The sequence below is a fragment of the Heteronotia binoei genome, chromosome 21 (assembly GCF_032191835.1).
Source record: "Heteronotia binoei isolate CCM8104 ecotype False Entrance Well chromosome 21, APGP_CSIRO_Hbin_v1, whole genome shotgun sequence".
Taxonomy (NCBI): domain Eukaryota; kingdom Metazoa; phylum Chordata; class Lepidosauria; order Squamata; family Gekkonidae; genus Heteronotia; species Heteronotia binoei.
Window position 1 is genome coordinate 100,473,829 of NC_083243.1, and position 25,060 is coordinate 100,498,888.

The 25,060-nt window shown below is 44.9% G+C and overlaps 1 protein-coding gene across 2 annotated transcripts in view; it reads right to left on the reverse strand.

The window, feature by feature from the left end:
• The window catches only part of TSPAN18 (tetraspanin 18), a 438,254-nt gene extending 415,162 nt beyond the window's left edge, over nt 1-23,092 (reverse strand). Inside the window, exon 1 of one of the 2 annotated variants that reach the window (XM_060262263.1) lies at nt 22,707-23,092. The gene's annotated coding sequence lies outside the window, so the exon portion shown is untranslated. The remainder of the gene's footprint in view (nt 1-22,706) is intronic. The other variant, XM_060262264.1, reaches the window with a different exon arrangement.
• Nucleotides 23,093-25,060: the final 1,968 nt, after the last annotated feature.

Below are 25,060 nucleotides of genomic sequence, written 5' to 3' on the forward strand. Positions count from 1 at the left end.
TTTGTGCTTATCAAAAAGCACTAGTTGTGCACATTGGGAAGACAGAGTAGGAAAAGATGAAAACAAATCTGAAGCAAACTGCAATGTCTCTGGTGGACATTATGAATCTGTCCCTAGATCTGGATATTTGGAGGATTTGAAAGACACTGTGGTTGTTCCACTCTTGAAAAAGCCAACTTTGGATCCCTTGGACCCTGCCAATTACCATCCACTCATGTATCTTTCATTTCTGGGCAAGTTGATTGAGAGAGTGGTTACAGAGGAGCTCCAGAGTTTCCTGGATGACACATTGGACCTGGATCCATTCCAGTCCGGCTTCTGCCCCTGTCATGGAACAGAGACGGCTTTGGTTGCCCTCACAGACAAGCTTCGCGGGCATCTAGATTGAGGCAGCTCAGTGCTGCTGGTGTTGTTACAGCAGCATTTGACATGGTCAGCCATGATCTCTTTGACCCACTGGTTTGCAAACACAAGAGTCCGTGGGGTAGTCTTGAAGTGGCTTACTTCATTTCTCCAAGGTCAGGGTCAGAGGGTGGTGCTGTGAGAAAGGGTATCACCCAGGTCCCCTAAGGAGCAATTAAGGTTGCCAGGTCCAACTCAGAAAATATCTGGCGACTCTGGAGGTACAGCAAGGAGATTTTCCCATTCCCTAAAATTAAAAAAAAAAATAGCAGTGCAGTTCCCCTGAATACAGTCTTCATTTCCTCAGCCCGCAACAGTTATACTTCCAGTAAATGAAAATGAATACACACACCCATGCTCACAAAGCAGTCAAAATAAACAGTTTGCAAGCACACACTTTTGTGATCTTTACTCACAAAAGTTGCTGAATGTAACCATCTGCTGTATTTCAACCAACTTTTTCAGACTAACAAGAAAATGAAAAGAGAACATCCTAGGGGGTGGCACTTTCCTCCATCCCATTATCAGGTTCTAGTTATCTCCATTTTATCATACACACAACTTCTTAAATCACTGCAAAACAAATAGTGGGACTATACTGGCTTTTCTTCCTTTCTCACATGGTTCATACACTCAGCAGGAATAGCCATGTGGCTCTGCTTGCTCGCCCCATGCATGAAGCTTTCCTACAAGCTAAGATTTAAAAGCACACACAATCCAAAACATAAGCAGTTTGCAAGGTTCTTTTAAACCTGCCAAAGTTTAAAGGCACATTGTAGCTTTGGGGGTGGGGCTTCTCCCTGCCAACCAGGTGGCTGGCAGTGGGGACGAATCTGCAAACATCTACCGTATTTTTCGCACCATAAGATGCACTCCCCCCCCCAAAAAAGGGGGGGAAGTGTGTGCGTCTTATGGAGCGAAGGTACCGGTACCTACCTTCCGGGGGGGGGGGGGCGATCCGCTGTCTCCGCCTCTGATCCCGGTGCTTCCCCCGTGCCTGCCTGCCTGGCTCCAGCTCTGACGCTTACAGCAAGCGCCGGGATCAGAGGGTGGAGCGATCCTGGCGCTTGCCGTAAGCGTCAGAGCTGGAGCCAGGCAGGCAGGCACGGAGGAAGCGCCGGGATTGGAGGCAGCGGATCACCCCCCAGGAGGAAGGTGCGTCCTATTGTCCGGAGCGCCTTATGGTGCGAAAAATATGGTATATTGCCCCTTCACTCAGCTGGTGCAGAGATTCGGGCTGGGGTATCACCAGTATGCTGATGACATCCAGGTTCAACTGTTTATGAGTTGCCAACTGGATGCTGACCCAGTAAATCTGGCAGAGGGGCTGGAGGCTGTGGTGGGATGGTTAAAACAGAGCTGACTGAGACTGAATTCTTCTATTACTGAAGTTCTGTGGCTGGACCAGGATTCTGTGGCTGGTGTGGAGTGTCAACTCTCAACTCTTGATGGAGTGCCCCTGAGACTGGCACCTACCATTAACAGCCTGGAAGTGATTCTGGATGCCCCTCTGACAATGGAGGCCCAGGTCAGAAATGTTGCCAAACTGGTGTTTTTTCAACTGTGCCAGGTCTGGCAACTAGTCCCATACCTAACTTGTCCTGATCTAGTCACTATAATTCGTGCAATGGTCACCTCTAGACTGGATTATGATATCTTGCTCTGCATGGGCCTACCTTTGAGACTGACCTAGAAATTCCAACTGGTACATAATGCAGTGGTGCAGGTCTTTACATGGATGCTGCACGCAGCACATAGTCATCCTGTGCTGTGTGAATTGCACTGGCTTACAGTGGAGTACTGGATCAGGTTCAAGGTCTTGGTATCGACTTTTAAGATCCTAAATAGTCAAGGACCTATGTATTTATTTATTTTATTTATTTATTTTTATAATTTCTATCCCGCCCTTCCCAACAAGTGGCTCAGGGCGGCTCACAGCACGGAGTTCCACATAAATACAGTTTAAGCATAAAACAGTTAAAAATAATTAATACAGTTTAAGCATAAATCAGTTAGAATAATTAATACATTTAAAATTTTAAAACATTTAAACCATTTAAATATTTAAGACATTAGGGACAGCAACCTCTATTATAACTACACCTGATTTCTTGTTTCTTGTTGCTTGTACCAGCTAGTCATAGGCCAGCCGGAAGAGGGTTGTCTTACAGGCCCTGCGGAACTGGGCAAGGTCCCGCAGGGCCCTCACCTCTTCCGGCAGCTGGTTCCACCAGGAGGGGGCCATGACAGAGAAGGCCCGGTCCCTGGTGGATTTTAAGCGGGCTTCTTTTGGCCCGGGGATAACTAAGAGATATGTACCTTCAGGACCACCTCTCCTGGTATACCCCCTCTGCAGATCAAACTCCACTGATGGCCCAAGAGACATCTGGCTATCTTCAACAAGAACCAGGGCCTTTTCTGCCCTCACTCCAACCTGGTGGAACTCTCTGCCTAATAACATCCATGCCCTGTGGGACTTGTTACAGACTCTAATATGGAAAACCAGGTTTGATCTCCCACTCCTCCACATGAAACCAGCTGGGTGACCTTGAGTCCAGGCCCGGTGCATGAGAGTAGGCCAAGTAGACAGCCGCATTGGCTGCCACTTGGCCTAGGGGCACCATGAGGCACCCCCTCTCCTTACGACCACTGTCGTCCCCTCCCCGTGGCTCTGAGGCACCTTTGGGTAGTAAAAAGTGGGGTATAAAAACCAATTAATCTTCAATGTATTTTTTTAGATGTCATATTCTTCTGCAAATCTGGAGTTAATTTCAGGTTTGTAGAAATATCTGTCTTATTTGTTCATGGCTCCAGTCTCTGAATTTAAGTATCCACATATTTAGCCATGCTGAGAACTGGATAGATTGGGTGATTACAGACCGACAGTTTGGGCTAACTCAGAGGTGCCTCTGAAATCAGCCTCAAAAAACTCTACAGACGCAAAACATCTACCACCTGTTCCTGTCCTGTACTCACCCTGCCCTCCAGGCCAATCAACCCAGCCCAAAAAGCTACCACCTCGGAAGTGGTAGCAAATGTTTGGGCCAGCCACCAGTCACCTCCTTGACATCCAGAAGGGGAAGGGTGCACATGAGGCAGCTTGGCAATGTGAAAGCGCCAAGCCACCCCAAGCTGTTTCTGGCTTTTTTTCTTAACAGGTCAGTTAGAGCGCTTGTGTGCATGAGCACACAACCCATGAATAAAAAAACAGCAGTGACTTCTGAGGCGCCTCCCCATCTGGAGGCACCTGACCGCCTCGTAGACGAGATGGGGCTGCCTCGTCAGGGACCATGTGGAGGTTCCAGGATGGCTCTTTTTCAGCCATCCTGCTTTTGGTCACCTCCCAACCACCTCAGAATGCCCATCTGTTCTCAGCCATTGATTCCAAGTCATTTAGAATAAACTTGCTTGTAGATCAAATAAAGGCTTTCATTATTCTTATTTGTGCCTTTCTGACATGATGTGGAAGAAAAACACACTCAGAAAGTAAAAGAAATGTTACATATATTTCCTCCTCTGAACCTGCCCAATCCCTGATAATGTTCACCAAATATTATTATTATTATTACTACTACTACTACTACTATTACTACTTTAAATTTCTATCCTGCGCTCTCCGCAAGCGGACTCAGGGCGGCTGACAACATTCATATCCATAAGTTAAAACCAACAAAAACCAATAAAGCATAATTACAATTTAAGATTTTAAAATCATTTCGTAGTGCTGTATCACTACAATATAGGCGAGTTCTTCTTTTCTGATGGTAATCACCTAATACTCTGTATGATGTTGGGTGGCAGTTCTCTCCCAATTAGAATCAAAGGCCTGTCGGAACAGTTCAATCTTACAGGCCTTGCGGAAAGTGGAAAGATCCCGCAGGGCCCTTATGGCCTCTGGGAGAGCATTCCACAATTCTGGTGCTGCCACCAAGAAGGCCCTAGCTCGCGTCAAACACAACCTAGCCTCCTTTGGTCCAGGGATGGACAATAGATTTTTTGTCCCTGAACACAGTGCTCTCTGGGGAACATATGGAGAAAGGCAGTCCCACAGATAGACAGGCCCTTGACCATAAAGGGCTTTAAAGGTCAATACCAACACCTTGAAATGGTCTCTGAACACAATAGGTAGCCAGTACAGCTCTTTCAGCACTGGCCGAATGTGCTCCCATCAGGGGGGCCCCATTAACAGCCGTGCCGCAGCATTCTGCACTAGCTGTAGTTTCCGAGTCAGCCCCATGTAGACAGCATTACAGTGATCTATTCTTGAGGTGACCATGGCATGGATCACCATTGCTAAGTCGTCATGCTCCAGGAAAGGGGCCAAATGCCGCAGCCACCGAAGGTGAAAAAAGGCGGATCTAGTAGTGGCTGCTACCTGGGCCTCCATTGTAAGAGACGACTCAAGGAGCACACCCAAGCTCTTGACCTTAGGGGCCAGTATTAGTGACACCCCATCAAGAGCCAGCAGAAGGAACTCTCCCCCTGGACCACCCCGGCTCAGGTAGAGAACCTCCGTCTTCATCGGATTCAGCTTCAGCCGACTCAGGCTGAGCCAAGATGCTACGGCTTGAAGAGCCAGGTCTAGATTTTCCAGGGTACAGTTGGACTGGCCACCCATCAATAGATAGAGCTGGGTGTCATCTGCATATTGGTGACATCCCAGCCCATACCTCCTGACAATCTGGGCAAGGGGGCGCATATAGATGTTAAATAACATCAGGGACAGAACCACACCCTGTGGCACACCACATATAAGTGGGTGCCTTTGGGATGATTCCTCCCCTATCACCACCCTTTGTCCCCGATCTTGGAGCAAGGAGGCCAACCACTGTAAGGCAGACCGCTGAATCCCCACGTCGGCAAGGCAGCTAGTCAGTAGCTGATGGTCAACCGTATCAAATGCGGCTGACAGATCTAATAATAACAGCACTGCTGAGCTACCCCGATCCAGATGTCACATGAGGTCATCTATGAGGGTAACCAGAACTGTCTCCGTCCCATGACCTGGTCGAAAGCCGAACTGGAATGGATCCAGTGCAGAAGTGTCATCCAGGAATCCCTATAGCTGAGTTGCCACCGCCCGCTCTATAACCTTACCCAAAAAGGGAAGGTTTGATACCAGCCGATATTTCGTCAATATGGCCGGATCTGCAGATGGTTTTTTCAAGAGGGGACAGACCACAGCCTCTTTAAGAGGTGTGGGAAAGATCCCTTCTACCAGGGATCTGTTGACAATACCTTGTAGTGACTCACGTAGCAATGCCTGGCTAGCTTTTATAAGCCAGGACGGGCATGGGTCCAACCCACAGGTCGTAAGGTGTACAGCAAAAAGGATCCTGTCGACTTCCTCCAGGCTGAGTGGATTGAAGGAATCTAGAAGTGGACCAGAAGACACGCTCGGTGCCCCAAGTTCTTTCACTGTATCAATTATGGCAGGAAGGTCTCGTCGCTCCGACGTGAAAAAACTCACGAAAAAACTTGCAAAAGCCTCACAGCCAATTTCCAATTCTCTAACGTTTGGTTTACCTTGCGGTAAAGTTGATGGTGACCGAATTATACTAAACAATTGTGCTGGGAGTAAGGTCGCAGACGCAATCCGGGATGCAAAGTAAGTCTTCTTTGTGGCCCGGACTGCCATCTCATAGGTCCACATAAATGACTTATAAGATGTTCTCGTAGCTTCGTCGCAAGTGCGTCGCCATTGTCTCTCTAGTCGTCTTAATCACTGTTTCATCGATCGCAGCTCTGGGGTATACCACGGAGCAGATTGTGAACGAGGATGAAGAGGATGTCGGGGAACGATCTCGTCGATGCCTGTAGAGAGCTGGTTATTCCAGATCTCCACCAGCTCATCCAACGAGTCACCAGAGGGCCAGGGATCCCGTAAAGCCATTTGAAACCGCAAAGGGTTCATCTGGTTTCGCAGGCGAGCTAAAACTTGCTCACTGCCTAAATGGGGTAGAGGTGGAACATCCACACGAGCCCTCAGGGGATAGTGGTTAGACCATGGCACTGCCTCAGCAGAAATCTGATCCACTACAACTTCTGCCACAAAGATCAGGTCTAACGTGTGTCCGGCCCGATGCGTGGACACTGTTATATATTGGGAGAGTCCCAGTGCTGCCATGGAAAACACTAGGTCCGTCGCCCAAGTGGAAGCTGCGTCCTTGGCATGGACATTGAAGTTACCTAGGACTATAAGCCGAGGACTGCTACAGCCTCCATCAGGGATGGTAAGGCACTGGCCGGTGCGTTAGGCAGATGGTACACCAACCAGATTGCCAAATTCTCCCCAACATCCCACATCAGGCCAGCACACTCTATGCCCATGATCTTTGGTGGTGGAAGCGCCCTGAAGGAGCAATCCTTCCGTATGAAAAAGGCCACCTCCCCCCCGCCCGCTAGTCCAAGCCTGGTGAAGAATGGAGAACTTAGGCGGGGCTACTTGGGAGAGAGCAACCGTCTCCCTGTCTTGCACCCAGGTCTCCATCACGCAAGCCAGGTCCATTTCCTGCCTGATAAAAAAATCCTGCAGGACTGAGGTTTTATTATTTATGGACTTGGCATTGCACAATACCAGGGACGGAGGCGAGTGTTTCCACTTGGCCCCCATACCCGATATCCTTGGGATGGGACACAGGCTGGAAGGAGAGCGAGCCCTCTTGTGTCTCAGTCTCCTTCCATTCCAACTTTGCCTGCTCCCACCGCTGTACTTTCCCCTCCCTAAGAGCAGTGGAATCCCCTGACCCGACATCTCTTACCGATGGTCTTCACAGAGTCTCAGGTCACCAGCAGTGTGCACATTAACGTTTCCTGCTCCTCCCACCCACTCACTTAACCTAATACTCTATCCACTAATATTTCCTATGACCTAACTAAAACTTATTCCTATCCCTAATAATTTTATCCTAGCCAATTAATTTAAAAAATGGTACTACTGCTGCAGAGTATTCCAACTGTGAAGACTTGAAAGCTTCTGATCCTTTCACAACTGTGAGGAAAACCTTTTAATCCCTTTAGACTCTGACAACCTGTTGCTCTTTAATCTCTTCAAACTGCATTACTCATAACTGACATGTCCCTTCATGGAACTTGAAAGTAAAGCATCCTCTTTAATTGGTGAGGCACTGCAGCATACTTAAAGCCATTACCAGTCTGGAAAACTTCTCAAGGCTATGAATTCAAAATAAGACATTGTTCAGATATCCTAGTATTCAGTCCAATGGAATAAAATCCTATAATATTTGTGTCTGAATAAACAAAACCACTGCTCCCCAGGATAAAGAAGAAAACTAGGAAAACAAAATATTCAAAATTAATTATAAACAGCAACGCTGCATATGACAGTAGATGCACTCTCTCAACAAAATAATAATAGCCATCACAGATCATCAGAAGGAGGTTTAAGCAGCAATCCTAACCATGCTTGCCTGGAAATTAGTGAAACCAAGGGAACAAAGAGACATTGTGAGCAACATGGATCTCTGTCCATCTGTAAAAGGGCAATTGTGCATGCTCTCATCTCTAATTTATATGGGGAACATGCAAGGAGAGAAAAGAGGGTCTAACCCTTCTATGCCCATTTGCTTTTTCTACTCATTCCATACTCTGTTACTAGCCTTTCAAAGCAAAAAGAAGAATGTGCTTTCAAGTTGCAACCAATTCATGGCAATCCCATCCATGGGGCATTCCAGGCAAGCCACACAGCAACTCAAACCTTCCTTAGTGGTCTCCCATTTGACCATGGCCAACCCTGCTTAGCTCCCAAACTCTGATAAACCCAGGTTATGCTGGGCTATTTGGACCGCATCAAAGGTGAAAAGAAGGGTTTTAAAGGAAACCTCTCTCTCTCTTTTTTTGTAAAGACTCATGAGACTGCTTTGATTAATGAAACTGAGTAGGGTTTCAAAGTTAAATCTCCTATACCCATGAGGCTTCAGTCCCAATTGGACAGTATATGGGTTCATTCAGACCCATGTTCCTAATCTCATCTATATGCACCCTTCCTTCCCAGTAACTATGTATAAAATTACAGCATAACCTCACTGAATTAACTGAATCTAAATCAGCATACAGTTCAGTTGTATTAATGATCAGGTTATAAATGATCAGTTCAGTTCAGTTGTATTAATGATCAGGTTATAAAAGCACCCACAAATTACTACAAAAAGCACACTGTATTTCTGCAATTCATATCAAGACTACTGCACATTTAGTAATGTTTTATCAAAACAAAATTCTGCTCAACAAAATTATTCAATTTTCTTATTGTTGAGATTGTAAAAAACACCAGGGAAACCAAATGTTTGGTTGAGGATGGATCAGTTTAGTCTAGTTTAAATATTTTTACTCCTCTTTTCAATCACAGCATGGATCAAAAACTGTCAATTGGATTTGGCAAAAGGATCACTCCCTAGTCAGCATTTAGACACTCAGAATTGTTTCAACAACCTGCAAAGCCACTGGACACCAGAAATAACAGGAAAACAAAAGGAAGTAGAGTTGCCAGTTTTCAGCTGGGGGCAGGGGATCCCCTGGTTTGGAGTTATCAGAAAGCAGTTGGGAGGAAAATGTCTGGTGAGCACTCCATTATAGCCTAGGGAAACCAATTCCCATATGGTATAATGGAAAATTGATCTGTGCGTATTGATCTAGGGGGTTGTATTTTGAGATAGAGGCACCAAATTTTCAGCATAACATCTACTGCCTCTCCTCAAAAAAAAAAAAAAAAGCCAAGTTTCAAAAAGATTGGACCAGTAAATCACAGTAATGCATTGAGGTAGTTTGTCTCTAGACAAGCACATTCCCTGAAATAATGGTACTGCACTGAGCTAGTTTGTCTCTAGACACACAGATAAGGTGTTAAGAAGATGCCTCACTGTATCATCCACAAGTTTCAGAAAGATAACCTTATTTATTCTGTTCTCGATGTGGCTGGCCAGTATGAACAGAATATTTATTCTGATGTGCTTCTTTACCATACTCCCTTTCATGATTTTTTGAAACAGCACCAATTTATTTTCTCCTTCATTGTGTAGCCTGAGACAGTTCTGTCCTGTTTGGAAAGAACAGAAGCAGCCTTTATTTACCAATGCTGGAAACAAATACCCCATACCTTCTTCCTTTGTAAGGGAGGTGGAATCTGAGTGGAGGCTGTGTAGTATTTTGACAGCAAGACCAAAATTTTTTACTATTATACAAATACGACCTTTGATTATTATCTTTTTGCTATTAATAAGAGTTTTGTTTTGTTAAAAAATGGTCATCAAGTCACAACCGATTTACCGAGAACCCATAGGATTTCCAAGGAAAGAGTCATTCAGAAGTGGCTTGCCATTGCCTATCTTCGTGTCACAGCCCTGGTATTCCTTGGAGGTCTCCCCTCCAAATACTAGCCAGGGCCAACCCTACTTAACTTCTGAGATATGATGAAATTGGGCTAGCCTAGGCTATCCAGGTCAGCATAGCCAGGTGATTAGATATAATTTATTATTTGGGTTTGGTCCAGGTGACACTAAGGAGAGCACAGAGGAAATCTTTGTCCAAGGGCCAGAACCTGTTGATTGCCCAGTCAACAATTGTCTCTATGTGAAAGGGTTTTGCAAGCCGTTTAATTTCCCTGAAAGGCAACACTGGTTATCAATGTTCACCTTGATAGTGCTTTCACCTTGTTTGTTTGTTTGTTTGACCTATAGGCCTCCCTCCCCTATTTAGTAAGGTTCAGGGCAGGTCACAACATTTAAAATTGACATACTGTTAAAATACAACTTAAATTAAACATTAACAATCAGAGTGTTAACAATGTTAGCACAGGCCCCCAAGCAACTGGCTGTTGTCTGCTCCCTCTCTCTTGCTTCCTTCTGCATCACAGTTTGCTTTGTCAGGCTTGCTCAATAGCACAGGAGCTACAGAGCAAAGTCTCTATTTTCTCCATTGTCTGAGGCTCCTCCCTTGGGAAGGAAGGGGGGAGGAATAGCTTGCTTTCCCAGGCTCTTTCAATTGCACAGCAGAGCTACTAAGCCAAGACTCTTTTCCTTCTATTGCCTGCAGCCAAATAACAACTGCGTGGAGAGGGGCGGGAGCTGGGGCTATATAAGCGCCCGGACAAACACCCGTATGTCGGGTGATGTCGCCCCTCCCTCCTTCCGAGGAGGCAAAGACGGCCCCCAGCCTAAGAGCCGGCGAGCCGGCTTGGCTGGGAAGGGGCTGGACCTTCCTTCTATTGCCTGCAGCCTGAGGCTCCCCCCCCCCGAGTCCCCTGGGGAAAGCCAGAAAACTTTGCCCAGTTCCCTGGATCACATGGAGAGAGATACAAAGAAAGCACCTTTAAGACCAATGAGTGCTAATGTTTTGAGCATGATTCATTTTAAGTTATTTTAAATCTTTAATTGTGTTTGTCTGTGTATTTTGTAAAGTTTAATTGTGTTTGTCTGTGTCCTTTGTAAAGTTTGTCTGTGTCCTTCGTGTCCTTTGCTACCTGGCATTATATTTCATGACACTCATGGCCTGGCCCAACAAGGTCACATTTACGTTGGATCCGGCCCTCTTAACAAATGAGTTTGACACACCTGGTCTAGACCCTAGACTCTTTACAGTTGGTGACAATGTTAGAGGCACATCATCAAGAGAAGGAATTTGGCATCCTGCCTTAAGTAGTTAGGATGTTAATGAACATTGCATACAATCCTAGGAGCTCAACGAATGGGTACCAAAGACAGGAAAGCAAAAGCCAGTTTTTAGCCAACTAATCAATGAGATGTGTGCAGCTGTTGAAATCTGTTAAAAATCTTGAATTATGGAAAACTTTATGATATGCCTTTCACATTTGAATAAGACATGGTGCAGAAAGCTGAACTGAGTTGTTTGCTATAATACCAAGAAAAAAGCCTGACAAATGACAGAATTAGAGCAACATGAATCATAGAGTTGGAAGGGACCTCTAGGGTCATTTAGTCCAACCCCCTGCACAATGCAGGAAACTCACAAACACCTCCCCCTAAATTCACAGTATCTTCATTGCTGTCAGATGGCTATCTAGCCTCCAGGACAGATCCTTGAGGCACTCCACTTGTCACTCCACTCCACTTGTCACTCCTCTCCAGGAACCATTCACAAGCACTCTTTGGGTGCGATCTGTCAACCAGTTACGGATCCACCTAACGGTAACAAGATCCAAACCACATTTCACCAACTTGTCAACAAGGACAGTATGTGGAACTTTATCAAAAGCCTTACTGAAATCAAGATAAACAATGTCTACAGAATTCCTCTGATCCAGCAAGGTAGTCACTTTCTCAAAAAAAGAGATCAGGTTAGTCTGACATTACTTGTTCTTGAGAAACCATGCTGGCTCCTAGTAATCACATCCATTCTTTGTAAATGTTCCAGGACTAACTGTTTGATGATTTGTTCTAAAACTTTTCCAGGTGTAGACGTCAAGCTGATGGGTCGGTAGTTACCTGGATCCTCTTTTTCCCCCTTCTTGAAGATGGGGACAACATTCGCCCACCTCCAATCTTCCGGCACCTCTCCTGTTCTCCAAGAATTCTCAAAAATAATAGCCAAAGGCTCAGAAATTACATCCGCAAGCTCTTTTAGAACCCTTGGATGCAGTTCATCTGGCCCTGAGGACTTCGTTTCATTTAAAGAAACTAGGTGTTTATGTACTACCCCTATGCTGATCCTAGGTTGGAACTTCATAGCCTCCTTATAGGTTCTGTTTTTGCCATGTTGAGCACTGTTTCCCTGAGAAGAGAAGACTGAGGAAAAGTAGGAATTGAGCAGTTCTGCCCTCTCATTACCCGTTACAATTTCACTGTCTTGCCCTCGCAATGGGCCTACCACGTCCTTGCTCTTTTTCTTACTCTGAACATAAGAAAAGAACCCTTTTTTGTTGTTTTTAGCATCTTTGGCCAGTCTAAGCTCATACTGAGCTTTAGTTTTCCAGGATATTGACCATAACTACAGAGCTTCCATTTACCACTTGGCTTGACACTTAAAACATGCCCAATCTGCAGCTGGAGAGGCATAATGCCCAGTTTTAAGTAGGGCAATTTTGATCATGTTGCTACATATAACATTTTCATGGCCATGGTTCATCTGGTGGATTTAACATTAATCAGCTGCCCCCAACTCCATCCTGCTTTTTTAAATTATAGAAACATTTCACTGTATTTACATTTTTGTGAAAAGGCTTTAATATATGACAGTGAAATGCCAATGGAAATTTTAAAAGTGGCAGTAAAGAGGTTTTACTGCATGAGTATGTCTATGTAACATTATTTGGTGAAAATATATTAAATGTACAGAATGGCAGCTTGCCAGTCCTTGAAATGTGGTTTGCTCAGGGTATTCCAATTTAAGCAATAACACATGTATTCTGTGGCAAAGAAAAGAAATGAAGTTTGCTGTTGGCTTCCTAAACTATGCACATCTCAGTTGCTCAGCTTAGATGAAGACAACCAGATACAACTTGTTAGCTATTAAATGGCTGAGGCCTTTTGGCAACATTTACAGAAGCTGAGTACTTGCAGACCACTTCTTCTAAGATCTCTAGAATTTGTGCATGTTTAAGCCTTTTAAATTAAATAACCTCAGCACCTTGGAACTGGGGATACTTGAACACACACCAGTTCAGCTCACAGACTACTCATCAATAACCAACACGGGGCTAAGTGTTCACTGGATTGTCTGTTTATCAACTCATCCATATTTTTAACACTGCAGTACACTGCAAGCAGCTTTTCATGCATCACATTTTCACCGTCCAATAGAATTCTGCTCCTTCTATCCTTCATGTGCCACTGTTCTAGTCAGCAAGCAACCGTTTAAACAGGCAGTTAAGATCAGTTGGAAATGATATAAACTGATAATAAATAAAATTCAGTGCATCCAAGTAATTCTTAGTGAAATTAGGGGCTACCAATTTGTTTGGATCAGCAGTGTTTTGTGCACATGTACACATGGGGGGGGGGGGACACAACTCTGTTCAACAGCCATTTGAGTTGTTTGATGTGGAACTGAACAGACCTAGTTATCAGTACACATCTGAGTTCAGCCACTGAAGCCAGTCATTCTGAAATTCATAACATCCCTATTGGACCCAATACATAAAAAGAGCCATCAATTACAACACCCACCTTTCCAAGCATCATGGATCACATAAAATCATACTTATTGGGAGACTCTGAGGGCCTCTAAGGCAGGGGTATCAAACACGCAGCCCGAGGGCCGAATCAGGCCCTCAGAGGGCTCCTATCAGGCCCCCAAGCAATTGGCTATCATCTGCTTCCTTCTCCCTCTTTCTTGCTTCCTTCTGCATGACAGCTTGCTTTGCAAGGCTTGCTCAATCACACAGAAGCTACAGAGCAAAGTTTCTATTTTCTCCATTGGCTGAGGCTCCTTCCTTGGGAGGAAGGAGCGGGGAGGGAGAGCTTGCTTTGCCAGGCTCTCTCAATTGCACAGCTGAGCTACTGAGCCAAACCTCTCTTCATTGTATTGGCTGAGGCTCCTCCCCCTCCTGGTCCCCTGGGGAAGGAAGGAAAGAGCAGAGCTTCCTTTGCCCAGTTCCCTGGATCCCATGGGAGAAATACAAAGAAAGCACCTTTAAGACCAGCAAGTGCTAATGTTTTAAGCATGTTTTATTTAAAAGTGGGGTTTTTTATTGTGTTTGTCTGTGTCCTTTTAAAAGTTTATATCTCTGTTACCTAATCTTAAATAGGTACACATATGGCCTGGCCCAACATGGCTCAACCCAACAAGGTCTCCTTTATGTCAGATCTGGCCCCCATAACAAATGAGTTTCACAGCCCTGCTCTAAGGCATCAAGAGGGAGAATTAATGATTAAGAAATCCCTCTCACCCCATGCACAATAGTACAACCCTGAGGAGCTCCAGGATGCCTTGCCCACCCAGTCTCCAAACCTCAGCAATCCAGTATACAATTGCTTGTGTTTTTACTTCTTTCTCCCTGTACTGCATGCGAAAACTAGGAAGGGGAAAACTGGGGTTGAGAAATGTTTCCCTCATAGTATACATCCTTCAACTGTAATCTGACACTACCCCATTGCAGGGTAAATTGTTATTAGTTTTGTCCTGTTCACAGATTAAAGAGTCCCTGTGGGGAATTAAAATCAGAGGAAGAGGTGCTTGAATAGGGTTAAGCGCTGTTCCTCTAGCTGTTCATACACTCCCAAATTTAGCCTCCCATAACTGCTTTTCATTCTTAAATCAGACAGATTAAAGGTCTTTCCACTGGACCCATCCTCCTTTTCAGACCATCACCAGCCAGCCATTCTGCAGCTCAGGAGAAAGACAAAAAGTGAGAACCTTTCAGTTGGGCTCCAGACACCTCCCTAGTAGGTATATGTGAATGTTCCTTGTTTCCTGTCTTTATTATATTAATTTATATTTTTCAGAGATTTTGATTCAATATTTTTCATTGTTGGTATTTTGGATGCATTTCTATCTATTGTTTCCCTGTGTCCTATAGCTTTTATACATGCAAGATCTGTACACAGCCCTCTAAGGCAGGGAAACATGTTTATCCTTATATTGTAGAACCACTACTATCCCGTGATGATATCACAGTACAACTCATTTAGCTCCCAGGAAGGACCAGCATGGCACATGTAATTATTTGAGTTGTGCACCCCTCTTCCAAAGAAAAAGTCCCTACCAGCTAGGGTTGCCAAGTCCAATTGAAGAAATAGCTGGGGACTTTGGGGGTGGAGCCAGGAGACTTTGGGGGTGGAGCCAGGAGATGTTAGGGGTGGAGCCAATATCAAGGCTGTGACAAGCATAATTGCCATCAAGGCCCGGCGCCTGAAGAGCGCTGGGAGAAGCCTGCCCGGGCCTCCGTGGGGCTTTCCTGGCCGCCCTCCTGACGTAAGCAGGCCCCGGGCAAGGCGGGCCGGAGGTTCCCGCGCCGCAGCCACATTAGCAGCTGTCCCTCCCTCCTCCTCCTGCTCGTCCTCCCCGCTCCTCGGCGGCCGCCTGAGGCTGGAGGCCTGGGTGAAGCAGGGCGGTGGCGCAGGCATGGAGAGCGGGGCCGGGGGCTCGGGGCCTCCTCCTCGGCCTCCGGCGCTGCCGCGCTGGTGCTGGCGGGGCTGTGCTGCGGGGCGGCCGTGCTGTGCGGCACCTTCCTGCACCCCTGCAAGAGCTCCCTCACCGCCCTGGGCCGCGCCTGGCTCCCGTCCTCCTTGCCGCGCTCCTGCTGCCCCTCTGCTGCGCCAACGCCGCCGGCGAGGCCCTTGGCCGACAGCTCCTCCGCCGCCACCGCCGCCTCCTCCTGCTGGGCGCCGGCGGGCCCGCCGCCTACGGCCTCACTGGGCGGGGAGGGGGCGGCAGCGGCGCGGCGGCCTCGCCCGCTCCGGGATGGGGCGGCTCGCCATTTCCACCCCTCCCCCCGCTTCCGTTTTTTTGGGGAGCGGGGGAAGAGGGTGGAAATCCTGGGGTCCCCCGCCAGGGCGGGAGGGTTGGGACCCCTACTACCAGCACTTATTCTATTTAGTCCATCCTTCATATAATGAGGAAAATATTACATAAGGTTTTTTCCTGTTTTCATATTTTCACATGACCATTTAGACTAGAGTTATATCTTAATTTATCCCTAAATTTATAGGCATCTTACACAATTATTCACATCATAAAGGGAACAGGAAAAATAGATAGATACTACTATATTCTTTCAGGCAGTTGGCAGTCCCATCATATTATATACAGACTAGTCTCAAGTGAAAACTAATCTCCCAGAATTCTCAGTATACAACACAGCAAAGTTTAAAAAATTTGTATAGTCCACCATATGTAGATGATATGCTTCCAAACTTCTTTCCTTCCCCCCCCCCCCCTCTAAGCACAATGTGCAACATTCCTTGCCATAATAATATTTAAATCATTTAACAGCAACCCTAGCCAAGAGACCAGAAGCTCTACAGAGTCAAAATGCTGCTCTGTCCATTTTCCTAAAACAGGTTGATAAAAGGCAGGACTAAGGGTAATTAAATAAAACAGACAGATCTGATGATTTATTTTAAAATAAAATAGATCTTCTTTGGAGAAAGATTTTTATTTGAGGCAAATCTGCTAGCTATTTATCAGCTTAAACTCATTATCTGTACATATGGTCTTCAAACTGTGTGTGTGTATGTTTTTAAATTGGGCAAGTATTTGCTTGTAAAATGTCATCCATTCAAATGCCAGAAACTGAGTAGAGTGTGGCTTCTTTTTAACAGCAGGTGAAAGGCTGCTTCAAAGCAGGTCATAACAATGGAAGAATTCTGCATCCATCTATGAATATGAATGCTCAACTATTGAGGAGAAATAACTGAAAGATTAGAAGGTTGTGCAAAATTTACTGTGTAGCTCCATGAGAGTGAGGGCGGATAAGTTACAGATACAACCATAGTTTATGGCTCTTTGTGTGACATGAATGTGTATAATGTATAAACTGTTCACACAGATATCCACATAATGAATTCCAATTTCTTAAGTTCCATAACTTGAGCATAGATGTATCAGAAACACAAACACATACAGCATCCAGTGTGTGTGCAGAAATACAAATTATTTTCCCTTCTCTAATACTCAATTAAAATATCACCTCAAAAAAAACAACACAAGACTAACAAAGGCCTTGCTTAACAGCAGTGTTTGATATGGTCAATTATGATCTTATGGCCCACCACTTCAACAATATGGGGATACATGAGAAAGCCTTACAGTGGTTTGTCTCTTTTCTCCACAGTCAGGGACAGAAGGTGGCACTTGGAAAAAGAGTACTGCTGTGCTACCCTTTGGTGTGCAGCATCCCACAAGCAGCAATTCTCTCTCCCATGTTGTTCAGCATCTATATGTGCCCCCCTTGCTAAGTTGATCCAAAACTTTGGCCTGGGCTGCCATCTGTATGCTGATGACACCCAGCTATATCTGTTAGTGGACAGACAGACTCTGCCCTAGACATCTTGGCCATGGGTTTGGAGGCCATGGCTGGGTGGTTAAAACAGAGTTGGTTGAAGGTAAATCCATCAAAGATGGAGATCCTGAACCTGGGTCGGGGTGAGGGGGAATGGGGATCCAACTTCCAGCTCTTGATGGGGCAATGCTCACACCAGCATCAACAGTCAAGAGTCTGGGAATGATATTGGATGCCTCCTTTTCCATAGAGGCCCAAATCACTAATGTTGCCAGATCAGGCAACTGGCCTATCTCTCCCCCACTCTCTCCCAACCTAGCCACAGTGATCCATGTGATGGTCACCTCCAGGCTGGATTACTGTAACTCATTCTATGCAGAGCTACTCTTGAGATTGATCTGGGAACTCCAGTTGGTCCAGAATGCAGTGACACACATTCTTACAGGAACACCACTAAGAGCACATATGCAAACAGTGCTCCATCAGCTGCACTGGTTATCAGTTGAATACCAGGTCAAGTTCAAGGTTTTGGTTTTGACCTTCAAAGCCCTATGTAGTCCAGAACCAACATACCTTCATGACCATTTCTCCTGATATGTCCCCCAGAGAGTATTGTGCTCATTGGATCAAAATCTATTGGTGTTCCCGGCCCTAATGCTCACTTAGCTTCAACCAGAGCCTTTTCAGCTCTGGTTCCTGTCTGGTGAAACACCCTCCTTATCAAGATCCAGGCCCTGTGGGACATCCACAGGGGCTGCAAGATGGAGATGTTCCACCAGGCCCATGGTTGAAGCAGCAGAGATCCACCTGTATTGGTCTCCCCCTATACCAATGGATATCTTTGTCAGCTTCTATTGTCCTCCATCTGCCTGCTTCCTCAATATTAGCTACCATCTACCTGCAACACTTGGGGACTTAGATGAGAGCAAATGGAGATAGAGTGATGGAAGGGTGCCATCAGCTGTTATTGTGTGTTATTAATGGGTTTTATTTAAATGTATTTAAATAACATATATTTACTGTCATAACCTGCTCTGAGCCTGCTTGTGGGGAGGGAGGGCTAAAAGCCGAAAATTAAATAAATTAATTAAATTAAAATAATAATGTAGTGTCACTTCCCATACCTTTAAGGTACATGATGAAAAAACATTCCAGAAACCTAGGTTGAAACATGCTTACTCTGGCAGGACTGAGGGCCCAGAAGCTTGCTGAAATATAGTTAGGATGGAAAGCCAGAATGCCAGCTTTCTGAACAGTAAATTGGCAAGCCTGAATGGCAGAACTGAACTACAAAAATACTAAAACAACCATCAGCATCTGTTTACCAGGACATGTTCCATTAACATAAGCCTATTTTAAATCCTTCTCAGTTATCTATTGACCTATTATGGAAGTTGCACAAGAACAAAAACTATTGATCTTTTGCAATTATAATTCATCAACTGAGGTGAGACAGAAGAGCCTACTTGCAGGATGGGGCGGGGTATAAATCAAAATTAAATTAAAATTAAAGGTTCATCATAGGATGTTAAATGTGACTCTCCAAAATGCCTAATGAAGTGGCCCAAAATGAAACAAACACACTAAAATAACAGTATACAGAATTGTTCTTAAGCTGTGATACTCATTTCTATAGATACCATTTCAGCTGCCTAAAACTGATGTAAAACCATAGTGTGCATTAAGCAGTATTTCAGCTAAACACATAAATATATACAAGTTGGCAGATAATTTAGCACAGCTCTACAGTTTCACAAGCATAGTACAGTACACTTCTTCCCTCCCCCCCCCAAAAAAAAACTATTAATACAACAGCCAAGAAATGATGTCATCCTGGGATAAGATTGAGAGGCAACGGAAAACTGAAAAAAAAACTCTTACAACCAACACTCCCAAATTTATTTTTAAAGTGGGTAAGTGAGGTTATATTTTATTAAGTCAAAACTTACATTGCTCTCAAGTTTTCAATTTCCCTTTTTATTTCTCACAAACTGCCTTTCCCTAGATTAGTTCAGTGGCCCTTTGTCAGCTGCATTCCTTGCAAGGTCCTTCAGTAACCCCCTTGATTTTATGCCTCGTGGTACAACATCACTCAAGACACTAGTGGTTGAGAGACTAGTGATGGGCATGAACCAGCTCACAAGCCAGAATTCGGGCCAAGCTTGGGCCAGTTTGGAACTCAGGAACCAATGTTCTGGGAAGGCACATTCCCAAACATTTACAGGACATTTGGCCAATTCAATTTGGTAGTTTGGGGCCAGCCATTTAAACCTAATAGCAGTGGCATAGGGTCCCTCACTCAGCTGTTAGGTTTAAATAATTAGCATGCATTTATTCTACTGGTTCATTGTTCCCCCCTTCGAAAAGCAGGTAGCAAAACAATGAGCCACCGCTGGGGCAAAGTTCCTTCTGTGGCAAGCCTCAGCCAGGAGAAAGTGGGAACTGAACTTTCCAGGCCAGTTTGGTTTGTGTGGAGCCCATTCAGTTCAAGGTCTGGTCCATGGGCCACCCCAAACTGAACCAAACTGCCTCTTTTAGGTTTGTGCCCATCCCTGGTTGAGACTATTTTTTTATGGCACCAGGCAAAAAACTATTACAAGATCAAAGTAAGTAAAACATGAATTAAGGAAGATGATGAATAGAAACAACCATCAAGATAGATTGCCAACTATCTCAGCTTGACAAACTCAACAATAGTTTCAATGTGCATTTGAGATCTTAATTTGGGTTAGAGCAAGAAACATGATCAGCACTAACCATGACTAAGAGTTATGTCTACACTAAGCCTATGAAATTACTATCCATTAACACATTTTAATGTAACATACTAAAATGAGACATTTAATCTGTATTGTATTCACATTTCCAGTGCAAGCTTAAGAATGCTTTCCTAGGGAAAAGTCTCACTAAGTAGGATTGTGGGAGACCTGCCTAGGATTTCTTGCTTGGTTTATTAGAAAACAATATAACAGAATTGGAAGTACCGTAATTGCCTGGTCCAGCACACCATCTAAAAGAAAGATATCCCAGGCTGAGAGTATCTCAGGCATTTAAAATACAACTTTTATTTTTAAAAAATAAAATAAAAATGGAAATTCAATAGCCTACCAAATGTATGAAGTTCCAATAATTCTGTGGAGCTTACTTACAAAACCAATTACTATCAACAATACTGTTTTGTTATGATGCAATGCACCCAGTAATTATAGAATCTAAAAGTTACTAATAAGAGGAATTTAGACACACAGGTAGGTCTGAATGTTTATTCCCTCTTTTAAACTTCCTACATGTGGGAAACTAGCACAGCAGGAAAATGCTAGGCTAAAACTGGTTACTTGCCAGTTTGCTTCTGTAGGGATTTTTTACCATGGGGAACATTCAGTCTCTATTCAGATGCTGGCTGTCCAATCCAGTTAAAGTCTACAATGCACGTTATTTAAGCTTTGCTGAATTTCAGGAAGGGTATGATACATCCCAACAAAGATCCCACAAATTCAAGACAATCCATTTCATTACCCAACTAATCTCATAAAGAATTTCCCAAATGTTTAACCAGTGCATCTTTGGCTAACTGCTATGTCAAACATGTTAAAATACTGGCACTGGGGAAAGTAGTGATTTTAAGAATTAGAAAAATAAACAGAAATGAATAAAATGGTATTATTGAGATTTACAGTTAATACAAATTTCATCTGGCAATTAAATGTGCTACAGGATGCTGCATTTCCTACAATAAAGCATTAACAGCCGTTGACCCAGCTAAAGTAATGGTTTGATTGCTAGATCTGTCACTTGTACAAGAAAAAAAAAGTGCTTCAGTGATGGTTGGAGTTATTTCTTCCAAAGTGTAAGTTATGTGTTTGATATGTGAGTGTGTCAGAAGTGTAGGCAACATGGTCACCCAGATCACTAGAAACTTTCCACATTAGTGCGTCCCCTGGTCTAAAGGCAAGGCTATTTGTTAACATAGTGTGCCAATCTAGGAACTCTAGTGAAATAATACATTCAGCTCCTCTACTGCTGTGAGTAGCAAACTAACAACACCAGTATCAAGCAACAGAACAAAGTTAGAGTCCAGGGCACCTTTAAGACCAACAAAGTTCTATTCACAGTATAAGTTTCATGTGCATGCACACTTCTCCAGATATAAAGCCAAGTTATTAAAGGTGACAACTCATTAACTTGATCTTCAAAGATAAGAGACTAAGTTCAGTGGGGATCTGAAGTTGCTCCATATGCTGCCATGAAACAGAAAGTCACAGAATGAAATTCTGGTCCTGAGGAAATGTTTTACTACCATCCTCAAGTTCAGTTAAACTTGGATCATTCCACAGCTCTAACTTATTTTGTTATTACCAAACACACAGAACCAGCTGAAAGGAAGGCACCTGCACATACACAGGAGGGAGACTGAGCATCCAAAAAGGCCCCCTTGTCTCTCCCCCACAAACTGATTTTTCTTCCCCAACTCAGTTTCCTAAAACATGCCACGGAGAAGGATGCTACCACCTTGGTTTAGTCTCTGGACCTCTTCTTCAGAGAAAATAATTAATTAATTAATTAATATAACAGGACTAGAACAAATGGAGAAGAGGACAGCTTTTGTCTGTGCCTCATAGAAAAGAAAAATCAGAATGTGTGAGGTCAAGACAGCTTACTAAATCCATGGCAAAAACAGATTACTAAATCCATGGCAAAAGGCGGAAAGAGAGCTGCTCTTGCCAAGAAGGGCTTTTTGGAAGAAAACAGGCACTGAATTTCATGGCTAGAGATATTTTGTGAAGAATGAGAGCTTTATCCTAGGCAATTAAAGATTAAAACGGGGAGCTTTCGAGCCCTCAAGTGACTGGAATAAAAGAAGCCAGCCCTTGTGGAAGAACACTGTGGAGCTTTTGCTAGACAGGGAGAGCTCACTGGAGAACAATCACAGAGAAACTGTAGGAGGTGTCAGAAAGTAGCCCCCTAGGGGCACCAGAACTCCATGAGACGATGTGAGGAATGTCGCGGGGGGGGGTGTTTACTGGAGGATCAGAACCCCAATATTTGAAGATGACACGAGGGGAATGGAGGGGAAACACGTCATGGATGGAGAACCTAATTTCTTGTCTGAAGAGCGCTGAAAGGCACAACACAAAGATCTCCCGGGCTTATTTTCCAAGAGAGCCGAGAAGGATCACGCCAGTACAAAGTCTCGGAGAGGGGCGAGGGGGCGGGGGCAGTGTGGGAAAGCTGGGGCCCATCCTAAAGTGGGATTTAAGGTGGGTGAGTCCAGAGAGACCCCGCGACGCTAGGCAGAAGCGGCGTCCCGGAGCTGCTCCAACCGAAGGGCTGGGAGGAAACCAGTCTCGGCGGGGACCATACGGAGCAAGGCGCGCGCAAGCGGACTTACCCTCGGCGCAGCGTTGGGCTGCGCAGCCCCTCTTCCTCCTCCGCGATGCCAAAGCAGCAAGAACTGCTCCCCCGAAGCAGCTGGGGTAACTTTCTGAGGAGGCAGCCGGCGCTTAAGTCCCCGCTGAGCCTCTCGAACTGGCGCGAGGAACCGCTGCAGCCGCCCGGCACTTCCTCGCTGCGTGAGCGCTCCCTTTGCCCAGCAGCCTAGGAGAGCCAGAGTCGCCAGCTGCAGCCAGCTCCAGCTCCCCACCGGTGCCCCCTCCCCCCTTCCCCCCTTCCCTGCCCTCCCTCTCGGCAGTTAGCGCCTTCCTTTCAGTGCATTGTTCCCTGCCCTCACGCGCTGTGCAGACGCGTCCTTTTCTGGCGGATATCTCGACGCCTGTCCTGGTTTCTGGAATGCCTTCGCTCGGTCTCTGCTTCCGAGGTCTCCCTCCCCCACCCCCGGCCGGGCAACCAGTTGCTTTTCTATCCAGCAGTGCTTTGTAAGTGTCTGCCCCTCCTGGTATTTCGTTTCGATTCTCCCCTCAGGACAGAAACTTTTAGCCCGCATATGGGATTCAAGAAAATAGATGGCCAGAGTCTTGGCACCTTGCAGACTTATGAACGCTGATACCAAGCCTCGGGCACAGAAGTGTCAGATGTCTTTTCTTTCAGGAAAGTATCTCGATTTCTTGCCGTGGCCCCATCAAAACCAACTATCTTGTGGCACAGTGGCAGTTTAACAGTAAACATTACGACCAGAGCCCACTTCGTTAGGAACAGAAATTCCCTAACCTCATATTGCTATATTGCATGGGTGGGTCAATTCTTATACACTCCCTTAGCCCTTTAGGGGTGGGGGGCAGGAGTATTGTCCTTTTGCATGTAGAATGTTAAAAAAAAAAACTGTAGTCATGCCTTTGCATCTAGGCCAGTAACTGCATGCCAGAGCACATGCTTGTGCTGCAAGATAACTAATTAAAAATGAATGTTTTCCATGAGCCCAAGGCAAGTATCAGGAGCCTGCTTGCTGGGTCTCTGCGGAAGTCACTTTTCTGGACTTCTAACCACTTTCTACCAGAGTCTGGTAATTCTGCCCTATTTATTTATGAGATGGGAGAGTAAAAGCCAGATCCACATGAATCTTCATGGATCCTCTACTTTTTAAAAGAGAACACAACCAAATCCAGTATCAAATCACATCTCCATCCGTAGCCACAGATTGCACCACAAAAATCACATACCCACCACTTCGTGGTGCTGCAGTGGTACAAAAACATGGTTCCGCAGGACAGATCCTCATCCCCAGGATTTTTGCATTATGTCCCCCCATAGTCACCATCAAATCACATCTCCATCCATAGTCACAGATTGCACCACAAAAAGCCATGGGGCTTCAAGGTGCTGAAATGGTACAAAAAAGTGGTTCTGCAGCATGGATCCTCATGATTTTTGTATTACATCCTCTGCAAACTACACTCACCATTAAATTGCATATCTTCTCCATAGCCACAGATTGCAAAACAAAAACCAAGTATCCATGGCTTCATTGCACTGCCACATTGCAAAAACATGGTTCTGAAGCATGGATCCTCAGGGTTTTTGGATTACATCACTCCACACTCACTGTCAAATCACATATCATGACTGCTATAGACTGTTTCTCCAAAATCATGTATCCATGGCTTTATAATGACAGTATGGTGCAAAAACATTCCAGAGCGTGGGATCTACAGAATCACTGGTTTGGATCTCCCCAAATTCACCATCAAATCATATTTCTGTAGCCACAGATTTGGCCACTAAAATAATGGATCCACCACTTTGTGGCACCCACACAGTGCAAAAACATGGTTCCAAAGCATGGATCCTCAGAAATTTTGCTTTGAGTCACTTCAAACTCACCACCAGATTACATATAATGTCCATAGTCACAGATTTCATCACAAAAATCATACATTCTCTGCTTTGTGGTGCAAAGGTGCAGAAACATGGTTCCACAGCATGGATCCTCATAGATCCTCTGGATTTTTATGCTGGGTCACCCCAAACTCTCCATCAGATCACATAACATGTCCATCAGCACAGATTTCATTACAAAAATAATGGATCCACTCAGGGCTTTTTTTGTAGAAAAAGCCCAGCAGGAACTCATGGCTGACACCATGCCAGCCGGAACTGCATTCCTATGTGTTTCTGCTCAAAAAAGCCCTGAATCCACTGCTTTGTGGCACTTGCACAGTGCAAAAACATGGTTCCAAAGCATAGAGCCTCAAGGACCTTAGGATTTTTGCATTGCGTCATCTAAACTCACCATCAAATCACATATCATGTACTTTGCCACAGATTGCACCAAAAAAATAATCACAGATC